Source organism: Cornus florida, unplaced genomic scaffold (assembly GCF_030987335.1).
Source record: "Cornus florida cultivar Cherokee Brave unplaced genomic scaffold, ASM3098733v1 CherokeeBrave_3.0.0_Hap2_Chr05, whole genome shotgun sequence".
Taxonomy (NCBI): Eukaryota; Viridiplantae; Streptophyta; class Magnoliopsida; order Cornales; family Cornaceae; genus Cornus; species Cornus florida.
The window spans coordinates 53,758,264-53,775,939 of NW_026775575.1; the positions used below are offsets into that span (position 1 = coordinate 53,758,264).

At 35.8% G+C, this 17,676-nt stretch overlaps 2 long non-coding RNA genes across 10 annotated transcripts in view; one reads left to right on the top strand and one right to left on the bottom strand.

The window, feature by feature from the left end:
• LOC132306481 (uncharacterized) lies at positions 1-8,625 on the top strand. 8 transcript variants are annotated; one of them, XR_009482017.1, is made up of 6 exons: positions 1-332; positions 2,255-2,319; positions 3,746-3,828; positions 3,974-5,203; positions 5,395-6,349; positions 8,098-8,625. It is a non-coding gene; the product is annotated as an uncharacterized LOC132306481 (long non-coding RNA). The 8 variants fall into 8 exon arrangements; XR_009482014.1 differs by lacking the exon at positions 5,395-6,349 and adding an exon at positions 7,955-8,011; XR_009482015.1 differs by lacking the exon at positions 5,395-6,349 and having other exon boundaries at positions 3,974-4,063; positions 4,490-5,203; positions 7,955-8,625.
• LOC132306482 (uncharacterized) overlaps positions 7,663-17,676 on the bottom strand; it is a 24,923-nt gene continuing 14,909 nt past the window's right edge. Inside the window, exons 2-3 of one of the 2 annotated variants that reach the window (XR_009482022.1) lie at positions 15,807-16,163; positions 7,663-8,226 (exon numbers count right to left, since the gene is read on the bottom strand). This is a non-coding gene — a long non-coding RNA (uncharacterized LOC132306482). The remainder of the gene's footprint in view (positions 8,227-15,806; positions 16,164-17,676) is intronic. The other variant, XR_009482021.1, reaches the window with a different exon arrangement.

Consider the following 17,676-nt stretch of genomic DNA (forward strand, 5'->3'; position numbering starts at 1 on the left):
TTAGATATCCGACGTGGGATACGAGTAAAATACAATATGTCTGCATCGAAACCCTAACCGGCCAAGACGTGGTTGAGTCCATCGGAGGGATTTCCAAGACATCTTCCCCGCCGTTGGTTGTCTCGGGCCGATCCGGTCGCCGACCGTTCCACGACAACACCTTCAATTTCGAGTTTTCCAGCTGAGTTAGCTTCCCAAGTATGGATTCTTCGTCCACACATTGTCCAAAATGCCTGTACAGTCTCAATTCATTGCTTGATTTGTTCAGTTCTTGAAGATGGAAAATGAAATTGTTGGCCATGGCAAGGAAAAAAAAGCAACCTTGAATGCTTGTAAGAATTTTTTATTTTTGTTCTCTTACTCAAACTTTTCGATTTCCCCGCCTGCAAATAGGAATTCAATTACATTTTCTAATAGTGTTTGATAAATATTTACTAGATTTGTTGATGTTGGTAGTGAAAATTCATTTCAATTTTAGTTCCTTCATATCATATTTTCATTTGGAAAAGCCATCTTCTGTGATCTCTCTCCATGTTCTCACTGCCGTATCTATATTTAAAAATTCCTTAAATCATGCATTAATGTAGGTTTTAAGTATAGGGTATTGGTTCTGAGTTCAGAATCTTAAAGAGCTCATATCAATGCCATTTGGGTTTAGTATTCATTCATGTTCGAACTTCGAAGAAGAACTTGATTTGAAATGAAAAATCAACACCGTGCTTGAGAGTTGTAAGTGTTCATATTATGCCATTTGGGTTTTGTACTCATTTCTATATACAAAAGGGGTGATTATTCAAATTTGTTGTGTGTAATCTACAAATTTTATAAAATTATGTCTCGAATTTATTCAAGTTAGTGAAATTGGCTTTTAAATTAGTGCTTGATATAATTTAGGTCTTAGGATTTATTCAGATCTGGAAAAAGGGTGACCAGTATCCAATAAAATTCTCAGCCTGATGAGGAGGCAAGTTTTTTGTTAACTATTTTAAAGCCCTAATCATCATCTATTCAACTGCCTTTCATGTACCTTTCCTCTCTTCTAATTTGTTAGACCGTGTTATAGGGTCAAAAAAGTCTCATTTTGTTTTATCTAGCATTTAAAGCACCATTTCTTAAACAAAATTGGGATGATAGAAAATAAAAGAAACCATAATGAAAGATTTTTCTTTTTCTTTGAAGGTAAAAGATGTTGAGAATTTCATTTTTTGACATATTAGAATGTTGCTACACATTAAAAACCTATAAATTGCTAATCAATTTTATTTCCAATTCCATGCATAAAACAGTGGAATGATTTTATAAATATGGGCATAAAACAGTGGAATGATTTTATAAATATGGGCATCAAACCTTTCACTTGGCTCTCAATCTGCCAAGTGTAGAGCTATATTTGATGATGGTTTTAGATGGAGAAAGTATGGGCAGAAGGTGTTTAAGGGAAATCCAAATCCTAGGTAAAAAGCTTGCTTTGATTCAACTTTATTTTCTAATTTGGAAAAGTCATATAGTTTCAAATTTCTAATATTTTCCAAAAACATATTTAAATAGGGTTCAGTTTCTCCACTTCCAAACAAGCTTCCTTTATTATATCTATTGTAGTATATTGACCCTCCTTCATGGGAAACACACCATAATCTAGTGTTAATAACTTTGTGTTGGAAGATGTTATGTTTGTAGAATATCATTATATGAGTGATTTATGCCCTTAAATCGTTCCTTAACGGAATATTGATTTGAGTGAATCATGAGAGTGATTTTAGGAATCTTTCCTATATCATATTTATCACATGTTTGTATTCTTTCACATATAAATAGAGGGTGTCATTGTAAACAAAGATTAAGGAATAATATTATAAAAGTGTATAGCCCTTTGGGCTCTTTGTGCTGTGGATGTAGGCTCTAGTCATCTAGTGGCTGAACCACGTAATAACTTTGTGTTCTCCTATTTTCATTTTTCTCTTCACTTATGTTTTATCCTTTTCAACACTTTCTGAAGTTGATTCTATCCATTGCATATCCTAAACTTACTTTGTGAATTGTCTGAAAGATATGTGTTGAGATATAAGACTCTAGTTAGAGAAGGGCTGAGTTTGGGTTGGCTTGTGACTGGTTGAGTCATATAGTGGTGTGGGCAAACACTAAACTTGTGTAGTTCTCTATTTCTCTCTTCAAACCATATTTTGGTGTTGTTTTGTAATTTAATTTTAAATTCTCAACTCACTGTCTAATCTTATGCTTTGTTTATTACTCAAAGGAGTTACTGTAAGTGCGCAAATCCTGGATGTCCGGTGAGGAAGCACGTGGGTGGAGCTTATAAATGTACTATTCTAACTCTTGTTTTTTAGTGACAAACTTATAGGGATCTCAAAAGGGTGGGTTTGGGATAGGGCATCCCTATCCCCAAATCAGTTCCGCAAATAAAAAGTTCTTTCCAAACCCACCCCGCCCCGCCCCATATCAGAGTCGGTGTGGGTTTGGGGGCCTACGTATAAATTTTTCTTAACAAACATAATAAAAAAAAAAAAGTTGTTGAACTTTAAAACTATATTAAAATGAAGGAAAAAGAAAAACTATAACTAATAAAAGAATATTTATAATATAAATCTGCTATACTTGTTGACACGTGACAATCAACCATGAGACGTGTGTGGGCACCATCACAGCAACCCACACTCACGTCTCTTAGTCGGTTGTCGCGTGTCGACAAGTTTAGAGTTTTCCTTTATATACTCATTATTAATTAGGGCAGGTTTGGACTTTAGGGGTTTTAAACCCTCTTTCCAAACCCCATCCCTAATCCTATTAGGATGATCCCAAACCCACCCCAATAGGGGCAACAGGGTAGGGCCCCGGTGGGATGGGTTAATTTGACATCCCTATAAACTTGAGAGCTCAACCTTTATTTTCTCCTTTGTTGTCATTGATCTCTCTCAAAATTTAGGTACTAACATTCATATTTCAAATATGAATGTTAGTTAAAGATGAATGTTAGTAATTAAATTTTTTGAGAGTTTGAAAAGCAATGTGACTTCAGTTGATTCGGAAATGGCACGATCTTTGGCGCAAGAACAAGTGGTTGATCTATATCATCTTGGCTTGGTTTTGCTTCTTCTATTTTTTTAAGAATACCGATTCGAGTTATTTTCTTACTTGTATCGAATAGAACATGATGAGCCAAATGTTCTGCATGTAAAACCTGCCTGATTTAGATCTGGAAAATCGTGCAGTTTTATGAAACCATATGCTATGACTCGTATTCATAGTCAATCCTATTTCTGATAGGTGCTGTTGACAATTGAATCCGATTTTTCCCATAATTTTTATCTGTAATAGTGGTGTGCCAAGAACACAAATCATGAAAAGAGGATAGCTATAATAAGTAAATATAAGTTTTCAGAACACATATCACATAATAATCTTCCACCTCACTTGTGCTTATAGCTTATTTCTCCATGATAAATGCTCTTGTAAGTCGCATTCTCCTTCCTTCCCCCTTCTCTCTCTCCATCATGACCAACCTAATGGCTCTTTCAGTCCCTTTAATAATAGCTAATATTTTGATTTGGTAAGTGAAACTCACTAAAAAGCATCAAAATGTGGCAAAACCCTATTACGTTAAAAGCACACAAGAATGATGCCTGGAGGAAAGAAACTCAAAGCCTACTCCATTAGTCATTATCAAGCTTCATTTGTATTATATTTGTGGTGACTGATTTTTTCTATCATCTGTTCTTATGCTACCTAGAATTCCACCAGACGAGAATTGAGAATCCGGCCGGATAATGTAGATCAAACTCAGCCTATATCCGTTTGATAGTTTCCCAAGAGGTACGTGATGAGCAACCCACCCTTCTCTTGAAAAAACGTGTTTCTGGTTAGTACTTGGTAGGCCTGCTATTGACTGAACCATTCTCAATTTGTTTAAAGGCCAGTATTCCATTACAGGAGTTAACATATGTATTTCATTTGCCAGGCAATCTATGCGTCTCGGGTGGAATCAACAAAGGAACCTCTTTTGCACGGATTATCTGGAGTTGCTCATCATCTGCAACTTCAAGAAAATGTGTTGTTCTTGAACTTCTTACAAGTGTTCCAGAAAAATGGAGATTGTAAAATAAATTCTTATTATGAAAATAGTAACTCGTTTTATGATGTATAGGCATCAAACCTTTCACTTGGCTCTCAATCTGCTATGTTTTATGTGAATTGCAGAAATAGAGCTTAGTTGACAAGAAATAGAGCTATTAGTTAACCCAACTTAGGATTGTGTTGTCTGAAAGATATGCATTGAGCTTTAGGACTCTAGTTGGCTGAGTTTGGGTTGGCTTGTGACCAGTTGAGTCATATGGTGGTGTAGGCAAACACTAAACTTGTTTAGTTCTATATTTCTCTATTCAATCCATATTTTGGTGGTGTTTTGTAATTTAATTTTAAATTCTCAATATGATGTTTTCACTGTTTAATCTTATGATTTGTTTATTACTCACAGTAGTTACTACAAGTGCACGAATCCTGGATGTCCGGTCAGGAAGCACGTAGATCGTAGATAGAGCATTGCATGATCTAAGGTCAGTGATAACAACCTATGAGGGGAAGCACAACCATGATGGCCCTACACCATGTGGTAGTGGCAGCCATTCCATCAATAGGCCTTTTTCCAACAACAATAATGCAGGCATGAAGATAAGGCCTTCTGGCATGACGCATGATCGCTCTGATGAGTCGGTGATCGACCCAATTCACACTTTTAGGCTGCCAACTTTTGAAAGCCAAGCACCCTTCACGTTAGAGATGTTGCAGAGCCCTGGGAGCTTTGGGTTCTCAGGGTTGGTTTGGAAGCTTGTAGACAACTGAAGGTAAAAACACACTATTTGAATATGCTAATTCACACATATGCAACCAATATTGGTATATGATGTTGATACACAATCCTCTATAATCGGTACCCACATATCCTACACGCAATACAACTTTCTTTTCATGGAACGATTCCCATTTCTCACCGTTGAGATGGACATCGCAACTTTGGGTTGTGGTGGACGGAGAAGAAGATGGTGATGAAGAAGAGGAAAAGAAAGAGTAAACTAGTCTTTAATAAATTGAAAATCTTGTGGTGTGCGTTGCAATGGCATAACCCTTGGGGTGCATTTTGGCTCTCGCAGTAGCTGTCAACCTCTGGAAGTCACTAAGTCTGCTGGCACCAGTAAGCTCTCTCTCTCTATATATATATGTAATTAATTAACTTGTTGATTTCTCATTTAAGTTTTTTTTTCCCCCACTCATGTAAGTACAATATGTAGGATCAGTACTAATTAAGTATTTATATATAATAATTACATGTATACACCTATGTATTATTGAATTGAAAACCAAAATTAATTATATTGGGTGCAGCCATACTTTCCAGTACCAAAGGGTGAAGAAGCCACACAGCATGCGATGAAAAGAGTAGCCCAAGGCGGTGTGACCAGTTATTGCTTTTGGCATGCCCATTACTTATAAATTGACTATTTTAACTCTTGTTTTTGAGTCGAAAACTTGTAGGGATGTCGATGGGGTGGGTTTGGGATAGGGGTGTCTCGGGAATAAAAAGTTTTTCCCAAACTCATCCCACCCCCACATTGAAGTCGAGGAGGGTCTCGGGGATACCGGTATACATATTTTTTAAGAAAAACAATTCAAAGCAAATCTAAGATAAATTCTTTAAGAATAAATTAAGTATATACAAGTACTTAAAAATCATAATAACAAAAAAAGAAAAAAAAAAGTTAAACTTCAAAACTATCATTAAAATGAAGGAAAAAGAAAAACTATAACTAATAAAACGATGTTTATTTATATATTTATTATTAATTAGGGCGAGTTCGGGGCTATGCGGATTTTAAACTTTCTTTCCAAACACATCCCTAGCCTTGTTAGGATGATCCCAAACCCGCCCCAATAGGGGCAGGACGGGAAAGACCCCAACAGCACGGGTTAAATTGACATCCCTATAAACTCTAGAGCTCGATCTCTGTTTCCTCCTCTGTTCAAAATATGAATGTTAGTGCCTGAATCCGGAATATAAATGTCAGTACTTGAAGTTTAAGAGAGATTGAAGGAGGCAATGAAGAGAGAACGGAGAAGAAATAGAGGTCTTGAAATAGAGGTCTTTGTTCACAGTATGGGAAGGTGACGAGACTCATCCTGTTGACATCTCTACAAGTTTATCACTCAAGAACAAGAGTTAGAATAATCAATTTATAAGCATAATTATAATTAACTTGAAGGCACTAATGGATGAAGCATCCCCCTTTCTCGGCTCTTGTTGTAGCTTGCCATGACAACCGAAAATATAAGCAACTTCAAGGTACTATAATTATGCTTATAAATTTACAATTCTAGCTTTTGTTTTTTAGTGATAAACTTGGGTGGGTTCGGGATAGGAAAACCCTATCCCCAAACGGGTTATACAAATAAAAAGTACTTAAACCCGCTCTGCGCCATATTGGAGTGGGGTGGGTTCGGGGGCTTACGTATACATATTTTTTAAGAAAAATGATTCAAACATAAAAAAATTTATGATAATTTTTTAAAAAATAAATTAAGTATAAATAAATTCTTAACAGGCATAGTAACAAAAAAGTTGAACTTCATTAAAATGAAAAACTATAACTAATAAAAGGATGTTTATTTATATATAAATTTTGTTATACTTACCGACACGCGACAACCGACCATGAGACATGGGTGTGGACTTCACCATAGCAGCCCACACTCACGTCTCTTAGCCGGTTGTCACGTGTCGAGAAGTTTAGAGTTTTTCTTTATATATTTAATTAGGGCAGGTTCGGGTCTTTGTGGGTTTTAAACCCTCTTTTCAAACTCTATCGTAACCCTATTAAGATGATCCCAAACCCACCCCAATAGGGGCGACCAGGTAGGGCCCAGGGGGGACGGGTTAAATTGACTTCCCTATAAACTCAAGAGCTCAACCTCTATTTTTTCCTCTGTTCTCTCATCAATTTCTCTCAAAATCCAGGTACTAACATTCATATTGAATATTAGAACTGAATTTTGTAAGAGAATGAAAAGCAATGTGACTACAGTTCATTTGGAAATGGCACGATCTTTGGCACAAGAACAAGGGGTCGATCTGTATCATCTTGACTTGGTTTTGCTTCCTCTATTTTTCTAAGAATTCCAATTCGAGTTCTCCTCATACTCTAAGAATTCCGATTCGAGTTCTCCTCTTATCGCATTGAATAGTACATGACGAGCCAAATATTCTCCATGTAAAACCTGCTTGAATTAGATTTGAAAAATCATGCTGTTTTATGAAACCTTGTTTTACGGCTCGAATTCGTAGTCAATCCTATTTCTGATAGGTACAGTGGATAATTGAATCCGATAATATCCATAATAGTTGTGTCTACAAGGGCACAAATCGTGAAAAGTCATGACCAACCTAGTGATTCTTTCCGCCCCTTTAATGTCAGGTAATATTACCGTTTTGTTAAGTAAAACTCACCAAAAAGCATCAAAGTGGGGCAAACTCCAATTACGTTAAAAGCACACAAGAACGATGCCTTCAGGAAAGAAACTAAAAGCCTACCCCATCATTCATGTCATCTAAAAAGTCTAAAATAGAATCTCTTGTAATCAAACTACACAATTAACTCAAAGGTCGTTCAATGAGAGACTTTATTTTATAACAATGATAATTCCTTAGCTGTTTGCATCAGGTAGAAAAGAAGAGTCATCCCCATGTCAGAGAGAATAAAACAAAAAACTAACTCGGCTTTTACTTGCCAAATGGAAGAATTTCATGGATAATTTCAAGTTTCATTTGTATTATATTTGTGTTGACTGATTTTTTCTATCATCTATTCTTATTCTTGCCGGAATTCCCCTAGTCATGAGAATTGAGAATCTAGATAATGTAGGTCTAACTCGGCCCATATCCATTTGATAGTTTCCCCAAGTGGTACGCAATGAGCAAGTCCTTCTCGTGAAAAAAACGTGTTCCTGGGTAATAGGCTCTGCTTTATACTGATTCATTCTCAATTTCTTTGAAGGCCAGTATTCCAGAGTTAACATATCTTCTTCATTTAATAGGGGCAATCTGTCTCTCAGGTGGAATCAACAAAGGAGCCTCTCATGCTTGGATTATCCGTGGAAACAGACTCTTTATCTGGAGTTTCTCATCATCTGCACCTTCAAGAAAATGTGTTGGTCTCGAACTTCCTACAAGTGTTCCAAAAAACGGAGATATTAGAACAAATTCTTATTATGAAATAGTAGCTCGTTTTGTGTTGTCAGTTGAGATAACACACAAGAACACAAACGAAGTTGTGCAACTCTTCTGATATTGTTGTGTTTTTTGAAAACTAGAGCTGTTGTATACTGACCAGAGATCTATTCAGAAGGTGGGACTACTTTGTTGATGAGTCTCTGCATCAACTAGTGAATAAGAGTTTGAGTTTTTTACCTGGTGATGGGAAGACCATGCCTAACCAGCTGTGGCTGCGTAGCAGACCGATTGTGGGATTTACAATGTTTTGTTATTAACATTTCTCTTGATTTTAATGTACCAATGCTTTGGACTCGTGAAATTATTGTAACTGATGGTGATTTGGGTTTCAACAGAGAAAGTTCCGTTATAACTTCTCTAGATGTTTCATGATCAAGACAAGAATTTGAAATAGGTCAAGGTAGTAGGTGTTACAAGGGGTATTTGTCCCACATCCAATCTAGATGGAGATTGAATGGGGTATAAAGGGAGAAGTATGTATTACTACAAAACAATTTAAGTTTTTAAATAAATGGGTAAGCGTTCATCCGTTACAGTCGATATCAAAGTCAGATCCAGTTCTTAATCCGGTGTTACGCCAAATGTCCGGTTCGGAAGACGTCCAGTTGAGCCACTCAAGTAAGCAGGGTGGTCCAACCGCAACGAGAGCGTTCTGAGTTTGAGTGAGAGAGAATGTTATAGGAGATAATTATCCCACATCGGATCTGGATGAAAAGTAAAAATGGTATAAAGGGTATGTGTTCCACATAAAGTGAAGGGGCTATAAATAGGTGGGTCTGCAGTAGTACCCAACAGTTTAAGCTTTTGGATAAATGGACAAACTCTCACCCATTATAGTAGGCATACACACCTTATATCCATTAAAAAAAAATAAAAAAAATATATATAAAATTCCAATATAAAATTATTTACTCAATATAGTATCTCATTTTATCAAATTTAGATGTTCTTCAGTTTTTTTTCAAAAAACTATATGAAAATAGAAGGCAAAATCAATAAATTAAAAATTAGAATGTGAATTTTAGGAATTATGTGGTGATTTTTTATCCTGTTATTTCATGTAAAAAATAATAATAATAAAGAGAAATAAAATATATATATATATATATATATATATATAAATTCAGCATAAGAAGCAATGGTAAATAATGTACTCATACTAATGCACATGAATAACATATTGAATCTTTAAGAGTTGATTATGTATAGAGAGATTGTGATCACACCTTGGATAATGTATAAAATGAGAAATTATGTTACGAGTGTAGACGCAAGTCACCTACTAGAACGGAAGTTAAATATAGTGATAAACACACATGCTGTGATATTGGTCGCCAAAGAATTTGGAAGGTTAGTAATATAGGCAATCTCTCGTTAATTAGAAATAATAATAAGTTTATAAAATTAAAAATAAGTAATAGGCAATAGAATTTAAATTTTATATCTATCTATTCCTATTAATTAAAAATAAAAAAAAATAAAAAAGAGTATATATATATAGATATAAAGTGTCAATCATTAAATGATAGTAATAGACAAGATGAATCAAGTCATTTGTGGTAATTTTTAATGAAATTATGGATATAGTGTTGTAAATTTATATATCATCCATCTTTGGAGATATAAATATATAAATAAAAGAACATAATAAGGTAAAATTGATGTGCATGCTATTACTTGGTTAGGCTAAATTTTCTTGAGAGGGCCAAAAACTAATAATAATAAATAACTAAATAAAATGATAAAAGAAAATTTTGAATGATATGCTCAGTTTTCTTTATCTTGGTGTATGATTTTTAGAATAGATATTCATGATTATATATACATTATTGTTTTGAAGAATATTATTAAAAAAAGTAAGGGGAATAATATATATCATGTCATGTAAAATGTGATTAAACGACAACAATATAGAGCTTCGCATGCATTATCAATGCTTGAAGAAAGGCAACATATACATGCATACGTGTGTGTTCTCACACACACACATCGTAAGTGTGTGTTTGTACATGATATTGTTATTGCAACCCAAATTAAAGTTATACATAAATAAATAAAAGTTTGTATATGATCTTGTTATTCCATTGCAACCCAAATTAAAGTTATACAGAAAAGTTTTGTTAGCATACTATCATGATACTAGTTGATTTTAGAATAAAAAATGCACTATTGAGCATAGATAGAGTTAACTTTAATTCAAAAAAAGATATGAAAAATTGGATTGAATAAAAACTAATATTCATTAGCCTAAAAAAACATAAATAAAAGCTTAAACTATTAAAGTTAACTTTAATTCAAAAATAAAAAATGAAAAATGAGAAATTGGATTGTATAAAAACTAATTCATTAGCCTAAAAAATTTAAGGGTAAATTGCACTCACGCCTCCTGAGGTTTAGGTCAACACACTAGTTTACATTGACACTCATGAGGTTTCAAGAGTCATATTTACCCCTAAACATGTTAATTGACAAAAATAACCCTATACATTTTATTCTGTAATCCCCACACCCACCACCGCCACACCCATACACTGCCATAGCCACACACCACCACCACCACCACCACAACCACAGCAACACCCACACAATGCAACCACCACCCACCGCCACCACATCAAACACGCCATACACCACCCACACAACGTAGCACCCACCGCCACATCAAACACGCCGCCTCTGGGTCAAAGAAGACACCACCACAACCACACACCACACACCGCAACCACCACACACGCCGCCACATCAAATACGCCATACACCACACACACACCGCCGCACCCACACAACCCTGCCACATCAAACACATCGCCTCCAGGTCAAAGAAAACAATCGGTTACACCCACACACCCCACCACCACAACCACGATCATACCCACACACCACCAATGACGAGCTCGAATCCATGAGCACCGGCGTCGCCATCTTTGACTCACTGATCCAACCCACTGATGAGCGCTTGAAAGTGCGCATTTATACCCCTAAAGCTCGAGTGTTTTAGGACCTTTATTTATCTTACTTTCCCATTTTAGACTAATTTTATGGTATTACCCTTTTCAGGCACTTATCCCCAAAATAAGCTAATTCAGCCAAATTAAAGCATAAAAGAAGCAATCTCAAGCTAAATTGAAGAATGGAGCAAAGTAGAAGCAAAGTGGTGGAAATCTGCAAACTTTGATCGATCAGGAATATTTTCGATCGATCTCACATTGATCGATCTAGCCATTTCAAGATGGATTCAAGCCTTTGTCCTTATTCAAAAGATTTTACCATCTTCGATCGATCCAACTTTTCTTAGATCGATCGAAATTGTTTGATCTTATCCTTACCTACCACCCCACCTAGAGACTAGAGAGAGCTTTACACATTTTGGGAGTTCTTCCATTCTTCTAGGGTTTCCATCAAGAAGGAGGTCATTCCTATCACGGAGATAGCCCTTGAGGGTTGGATGACTACTTCAATGAGTGGCTAGACATCTACTTGGGGCTAGAGTAGCCCCTAAGTTTGCTTCCTAGACCTAGTGCTTTGTATATTTTTGGGGATTTACTTGTAACAAATGTTTTGATCTTGAATTTATATATATATATATATATATCTTGTGGTTTCTACTTGATGTGTATGGATTAATGCTTTCAATTGATTATCTATTTCTAATCATATGTCTATGTATGCTAGAATGGATGTTTCATGTGCTTTTATCTAGATTTAATGGAATTTATGCATGTCTATGTGTATGGATGAAGTTAATCTAGCGATGATCAAAACATAGTGCTTAATTGAATACTGTTGTAATTTATTTGATGGTTCACACTTGTTTTTTGATGGATTGTGCAACACCTTTAGCTTGCTTAGTTTAATTTCCATGTCTTTAGTGTAAATGTAATGTAATTGCTTTGGATTCATAGATAGGTGGACAATCTATTCTTGTTCATTGGTGTTCTATACTTATGAATGCAAATGGTGTATGTTTCTAGATAGTTGTGTGTGCATAAATTGTGATTTCAGTGAATAGATTTTGATCTCATTTGATAGGTTATGATTTCCATTTGAATTGGCTAGACAATCTATACTTATTTGCCATCCATGCCTAGTTTCAATTAATATCACACACATACACACACACACACACACACACAAGTTACAATTCAATTCCCCATTTATATACAATTGTTATTATTTAGTGAAGTCAAACTTAGTGATGAGCTCTAGTACCCCAAGTCTTCTCCTCAATATTTTTTTCTCTACTTTCTAAATTGTTACATTTTACTTGCTTTAATTTCAATTGCAGTGTAGTTTAATCAACCAAACAAACCATTTTTTGATCACTTGACCTACTAACCCTATATATTGTTTCCATTACAAACACGCCCATAATCCCTTGGGACGATCCCTACTCACCATAGCTATATTTTTAGTTAGAGGTAGTAGTGGCATTTATAAATTTAAAACTTGGCTACATTGCACATTCACATTCTTAGCACATTTTTAGGCTTTGGTCCGACGACCCACCACCAACCACAACCACTGATCCACCAAAACTGGCCGCCTCCAACTGGACCTTCTCCACCCACCACCTCCCACTTCTCCAGTGCCGCCACTGTCGTCCCAAAACACTGCAAATCCAATCTCTTTATAATCCTCCACATCATTTGTGACCATTGATTGTTGCCGGAGTCATATCTTTGCTGGGTTATTTTCAATCTGCATCTGTAGAGTCTCAAATAAACCCACCAAATCAAAACCCCTCAAACTACCCAAAAGGCAAACAGATCTTTAGAGAGAGATTGAGAAGTTGGTCTATTGTGGGGAAAGAGACGAATCTGAACCCACAAAGGCGTCGACAATAACTCTCAAGGATACGTGGTTGGGATCACTAACAATCGTCTTCGACCTTGCCTTCTTCCAATTTAGCATCCTGGCGAACCTCAGAAATTGACTCGTCTTTATACTCGTTGCATTAGTTTCGCCAATGAATTTTGATGGTCAATATTCTTATGGTGAAGGGCAGTGTATATATCCATCTTCAGGTGTGTGTATAATGTATATAGATAGTTGGGATGCAAATCAAAGAGGTTGGCGAGTTGGGTGTCGCCGCCTATACCTCTTCAAAAGAATCCCTCTGATTACATTTTGGTGATGCTAAGGATAAAGGGTGGGGATAGAGGGTGCAGATTTGAGAGAATGATGAAGGTTATTTTGGTTATTCAACATTAGTTTATAGGGTTATATTTGGCAATTTACACTTTTTATATATTTGTTGACCAAATCAAAGGGCTGAATGCTCATTTTCGGCTCTCAGAGGTTTAGAGGGGGTGTGTATGTATGCATTTGAAACCTCAAGGGGTGTCAACGTAAACTAGTGCGTTAATCGTCCGATGAGTGACTTTGAGCCAAACCTCAAGGGTTTTGAGTGCAAATTACCCAAAACTGAAAAAAAATACTTCAATTATTAGATGGTGTTGGGCACACACTCCCTCGCTAGGTACTTACCATCCAGTCCTATAACTCGAGCCATTCAACTTATTGCATACAAAGTTCTATAAACATAAAACAGTACACGGTCATATTCGATGTGGGACAATATACAATTCATCGGAGTGGTTGATTCCATCAGAAGAATTTCCGAGAAATCTTCCCGGCCATTGGTTGTCTCTGGCATCACACCATCTAACACCTTCAAATTTCAAGTTTCATCCGGCTGAGTTCGCTTCCACTCTTCGTCCACAGGTATGCCCAGTACCTTTATAATCTCAACCATTGTCAAAATTTATTAACTCCTTACTTTAAAGCGTCCATAAGGGTATAAAACCAGGGTTTGAGACATCTTCTCCAATCTCTCTCCATGTTGTCACTGCCGTATCTATACTTGAAATTCCTTATATCATTAATGTAGCCATAAATGTTTTAAGTATAGGGTTTTGGTTGAGTGTCATGTGGCTTCAATCTGTAAATGAGAGCCAACTCTAACTTCCCTGCCTACTCATATCAGCTCAAACACCTACTCCACTATGGCTTGTCCTCATGGGTTGATTGGTTTTGGTGTGCAATACCTCTTCCTAATAAACCAGGTCTCTTTATATTATTGATACGTCTTATTACTAATTGCATTGGCTGGTAACAGCATTTGTTAGATTAATACAATTTCTTACATCGTCACCATTCAAAACTTCCCGTTGAAACTTATGAAATGTAATGTAGTCCATAGGGCCGGTGGTTGGAAGGGTTCCTGTTTCAAAAAAATAAAAAACTTGAAAGTTATCATATTATTAGGTTTTCTTATTCATATATATAATACCAACCCCATTCATAAAAAAATAAAAAGTGTTAAGAATATGAAAGTTATAAAAGTCCAGAAAAATAGAAATTGGTTTCATTGTAATGTTTGTGATCATGATGGCCACCGGAACATTTGCCATGGTCACCAGTTTGGATTCGATATCAAGTGGGTTGTCGTTGTTGATGATGGTTATAGGTATGGTGTTGTTTCTTGTAGCACCAGTTGTTATTCCAGTGGCTTAATTAGGAGAAATTACAAAAGAAATGCTTGATTAGGGGAGAGAGAGAGAGAGAGAGAGAGAAGAGAGTATGATCTCAATACGGAAGAGGTTGATGGTGCAAAGAGAGTAGAGAATGGGTTGAAAGATGAGAAGGTAATATAAAAGCTCATGAGGCTTGAATTTTGGTTGTATTTCTTTGCGTATCTCTTTGGTATCAACACTAGGTGAACAATAAAAAGAGACATTGCCAAAAATGGCCACCAAACTCATAACTTGAGAGATGGGTAAAAAAACCACTCCAATGGCCTTTTATTTGGCCTCTCAAAATTTAAAAATCACAAAATTTCTCTCAAATATAAGATCTGCCAAATTTTTTTGGCAGCTCTCTAACACCAACCCCACACACACACATACACACACATATATAATAATATATGAATTTCCGAAAAAGAAAAAAAAAAATTATATTAAAAAAAAATTATATAGCAATATAATCAAATATATAAATTTATTCATATATATATATATATATATGTTGGTCCTTTTTTGACCAGATATTTTAGATTTTTGTTTCTTTTTAATTAGGTTTAATTTTAGTTTCCTTATGATGTCGACAACTTGACTTGAAATGTGCCTAATATTAATATTACTAATACAAATATGATGATGGAAATGGTAATTAAAAAAAAAATGGTGGTTGTGTCAAAAAATAACATTTTACATGAAATGCACCATTGGAGCAGAATTGCTAAAAACATGGAGATGCTCTAGTGCACTCATATATCAATTCTGAACATCGAATAGGACTAACAAGTAAATTGATGCTCAATTTCAACAAGCTAAAAACATACAAGCATGAGAAATTAACCACAATGTGAATCGGTAAAGGGGCCAGCTTGCCAATGGTAATACTCCCAATAGTAAAAATATAATAGATGGAGAAAGTTCATCATGGTAGAACATACAGAAAATCATTCTCTGATTGAAAAAATTGCAGATAAACATAAAATCAAGATTACCTTAAATTTTATGAACAACCTCAGGTTGTTGATCTGTGCCTTTTTCCGTAAATTGTTTTTATTTCTACATCAGGAAGTTGCTTAGACAGTAAGTCTTGAGAAAAAAGCAGCGGCGTGCAAGGAGAAGGAAGTTGCTGGTTGCAGAACCATGAAAAGCGTAGCCGTTGCTCTTATGAAAGGCGTAAATCACATAATCAAGAAGAACCAACCCTCGCAATCCATTGGTTTCTTTTGGATAGAGGTTCAAGTGATAGACATCACCGCCACATCAAGTCACTCAGAAAAGTAGCTTTTCTGCAAGTAGTGAGTGAAATTGCGAGCATTTCAATTTGCGAATGAAGTTGTAATGGTACTTAACTGTATAAAATAAAGCATGTTAATTCAACTTAATATAAAGCCTCCCTGTAAAACTTGCTATTGACAAAAAATTCACAAATACAAAAGCTTTTCATGGATGCAAAACATAAACATAACCATAAGAAGGAAAAAAATAATGAATCTCTTCGGAAGTAGAAGCTCAAAGAACCCAGACACATTTTTCTTTTTCCATATTCCCTGAAGCTGCAGACCAGGAAAAAATAAAAATAAAGAAAGAAGAGAGATGCAAAATAACACTAGGTTCAAAAATAAAGATGCCGAGAAGTTAAAATCTAGTTCAAAACAACCTCCATCCTTGAAATATCATTCAGATCAACAAAATATTCACGGAACATGTGTTACCAGAGATAAGGTCTCATCTCAGATCATTAACCTTCAGTCATGACACACACAGTAAGCTATATATCCAAGCCAACCATATAAACTTACTATTCAAGTAAAAAGGTCCCATAATGCCCGCTTAAAAGCAAACAGATAAAAAGAGGGAGAAAGTGTTCGCGCGGTTTTTGTTCCCTACGCCGCTCGATGGACTCTTCGCGGGCGTGCAAGAGTATTTGTACAAAATACCCAAAATATGTAATTGAACACCAGCCTATCCCTTTTTCCGATGGCTGACTCTCGGGCGATTGTGTGGGAGAGAGACTAGTAAGAACTCCCAGCAAGGTTCTTTTATGCCTTGTTTGTAGCAAGGACTTTTTAGAGTGTCTAAAGAAATGCAACGGCTGATGAATGTTTGAATGGATGGAATGGCCGAGTGAAGACAGGCGACAAGAACTTAATCGATCGCCGACCGAACGTGATGGCGAGAACTTAATCAATCGCCATCAGCCAAACACAATGGCAAAAATTTAATCGATCGCCACCAGCCAAACACAATGGCAAGAATTTAATCAATCGCCACTGAAACGTGATAGCAAGAATTTAATCAATTGCCATCAGCCAAGTAATGACAAGAATTTAATCAATTGTCACTACGATTCAATGGCAAGAATTTAATCAATTGCCATTGAATTGAAAGCCTAACTAAAATTGCGTAATTAAAATTGGCATAATTGAAATTGAAAGAAAGTAAATGGCTGAATCGAAATAGTTGACGAGGATCTAATCAATTGCCATTAAATTGAAATAAAGAAATTGATAGGAAAATGACGTAGAGTCAATTGAAAACATTTTTAGTTGAAATGCATGCTTTGTGGTGGTGCTGGACCAGTTAGAAATGGAATACAATACTTCTATTTATAAAAGTTCTAAAACCAATTAATTTCTAATTATTTCTTGCTAAAATCTCTCTTGCTTCAATCATTTTCTTTTGAAATTCAAACTGAGCTACGGCCTAACATTCCTCGCCTTCAATATCGATGCTCCAGTTTCAATGGGAAAGTCTTTACTGAAATCTCTCTTTTCCTTGATTTGCTTTACTTTGTTGCTGAAAATGGGTCGTACTCCAGTAGTCTTTGACGTCTCTTCTCCTCTTGTTTCGTCTTGCTTCAAA